Raw genomic sequence first — 3,185 nt, forward strand, 5'->3', positions numbered from 1 at the left:
TCTTATGTGACCCAAAAGGAACACGAAAATTTTGGTGGAGCTGAAATCTAATGTCGTTTTTCATTGAAAAACACTGGTGGCATGGATTGCTCTGATTTTGCACTTTCGAGCAGAAATGCAACATTTTGACGGTGTTTCATTGCCATTTCTGCTCGAAAGTGCAAAACCAGAGCAATCCATGCCACCAGTGTTTTTCAATGAAAAACGGCATAAATTTCGTCCCACCCTAATAATCACCCAGCTCTCCGGTGCTTTACAAAATCGCGTTCTATATTGCACGATAAATTGAATCCCAATAAAAACCGTTCCCATGCTGTAAAAGCTTTCCGCCGACGTGAGCGTAATGAAACTGCTCGAATGAAAGTACCCAGCGTAAAAGCTTTCGATCTGTTCATACATTTCTATGTATCAAAAGCTAGATGGCAGTAGTTTGCAATGAGTATTTGCATTGAGCTTTGGTGCATATTCGGTACTCATATCCAAAATATGTTATTTCCAGGTGAGGCTTACTCTAAAATAAATCAAATGGTGTTTTTATTAATAGTAACAAAACACGTCTTAAAAACCATGTCTTCAATTCTATTTTAATGTATGTTTTAAACACAAAATGACTTGGCCTGTTGGTACTTTTTGGACATATCACAGTGGTTCATTTCAATATTTGGCAGAAAAACTTGTTATGTCTACCACTGTGTTTTGATTTTCTGTATGTACAATCATATCAATTGGAGTTAGCTTAGTTCGTTTATAGAATTGACATCAATACAAAGCAGCTCAGTCTCGAACCCGCATGCCATCATCGATCATCCGAAAATGAGCTCTCCAGCATCCTCGATCGGTCAGTTGGTTTTACCTTGACCTATACGGAAAATTGTACCTTCAGCACCGACACACTGTCGCAGCGTGCCACCCATCACACGACAGCCAGGATCGTTTCCGTTCCGTTTCGTTCCGCGTCTGCTGAACGTCCCACACGTGTGCCGCAGAGGCTTTCGATGACTGCAGCTTCTGCTCTGACTTCAAGCAAGACCTAATTTGGTGTCTCGTGTGTGCCGGTTTCAAGGTAAAGTACAGTATTCTGCTCGAGCGGGTTATATTTATCGGGGCAGGCCTCACGTTTTTCGTACAAGTTGATGGTCGTTCAGTACGCGCCAGGCCCAGGGCTACGCTGACGAGAAGCAGAGGGGTAAGGGGACAAGAGACGCGCACGCTTCATCACGGAAGGCTACCGGCGAGGAGTTGTTTGTTGCTCCTACGGAACGCGGTACGGTAGCAAAAAGGGAAAAATGAATATTGAACGGCAACTGGCACGACGATTTATTTTTAGAACATTGAACAATTTTCCCTATTGATGCGCTTGTGGTATGCAAATTGAACGAAAGTTTGCCTTTCTGATATTGCTAAATTTTAGAGGGTTTCGAAATAGTCACCGGTTTGGCGCTCCTCCCGCGAACACTTAAAGTCTCCCCAGCAACGACATTTTATCTGTCTGGCAGTTGAATTGTCTCACTGAATTAATAATAATAATTAGATTGAAACGTTAAACTTTGAATGTGGTCTATGAAGCGATGCTATCCGACTTCAAATAGTTATGAGTGACGTACAGCAGTAATGAAGTAGAATTTAAGGAAATCAATCAAAGCAATCCTCAGCCAGGGTTGCCACATTTTTTTCAGGAGAAAAAAGTCTGTTGTACGGGGGGATCGAAAATCTGCATTGAAAATCTGTATATAAAAATGAAAAGAAATCAAAGCGCAACGAAATGAAAGAGTCCTAAGAACCAAATTAAAAGACACCAACGCTTTTCATTGTATAAATTTAATGACTTTGAAGTGAAACAACTTTTAAAATCCAATCTGAAAATGAAAGCATATTCTGTTTATTTCCACTTTCGTTTATTGTGTGCTATGTAGTTGGCAATCTTTTGTTTTTACTAACTTAAGCGGCCTTTATTTTTTTTTTTCATAAATACGTTTATTTCTTAAGGCAGTTTACATAAGTTTTTCTTCGCCGTAGCATCACTTTTACATAATATTCTTATCCTAATTTAATTCTAACATAGTCACAACGTTTTGAATTTATTAAAACATATTCTCTTATAGCTTAAATATCATCTTAGGTAACTCGTCATTAATTATGAAATCTACTCGGAAATATTATTTGAACCAAACGATTAACTTCTATAAATTATAAAATAAGCTGTTATTTTCAGACATTTTGTTAATAATTTCATAAACTGTTTCGAGTTTGTTTGTATCATTACATTATTTTTATTCTAATTTAGCTATTGGTTGAACTCATGGACGCAGCTGGGATCAGAACTAAGTCTTGAAAGGGGCCTTTATTAAATTGAAACTCCAATTTTCTTTATGAAATGATAAATAAGCTTCATGTATGAAAAGTCACGACAAGCAAGAATGTCTCGAACTGGGATATTGGATAGTCTACCTTGGGTACGCGAAGAATTTATTAGTTGAGATCTGACATCACGATACTCACCGCATGTCCAAACGACATGGTCAATATCGCGGTAACCTTCGCCACAAGCACAGTGATTAGTCTCGGAGAGCCCAATTCGAAGGAGATGTGCATCTTACGTGTAGTAATTGGACATGAGTCTGGACATCACACGAATGAAATCCCTACTCACATCCAGTCCCCTGAACCATGCCTTTGTCGATATTTTCGGAATAATTGAGTGCATCCACCGACTCAGATCATCTTTATCCCAAGAAGCTTGCCAGCTGGCAAGTGTTCTTTGGCGAGACGAGCTATAGAATTCGTTGAAAGCAATCGGTCTCTCATAAATTTCACCCTGAATAGCACCACGTTTGGCTAAAATGTCGGCTCTTTCATTGCCAGGAATGGAGCAATGAGCCGGGACCCAGACTATAGTGATTAGATAATTATTGTTCAATATGTCGTTCAGGCACTGTTTTATTTTGCCCAGGAAAAACGGTTCAGTCTTGCCAGTCATGTTTGAGCGAATGGCTTCAATTGCACTCAGACTATCTGTGAAGAGGAAATAATGGTTTGGAGATAATGTGACGATTACATTCAAGCTATAATTAACTGCTGCTAACACTGCTATATAAACAGATGCAGGTTCTTGAAGCCTAAATGAGGCCGAAACATTATTGTTGAACATACCAAACCCTGTCGCTTCTTCAATTCGCGATCCGTCC

The sequence above is a fragment of the Malaya genurostris genome, chromosome 2, assembly GCF_030247185.1.
Source record: "Malaya genurostris strain Urasoe2022 chromosome 2, Malgen_1.1, whole genome shotgun sequence".
NCBI lineage: Eukaryota > Metazoa > Arthropoda > Insecta > Diptera > Culicidae > Malaya > Malaya genurostris.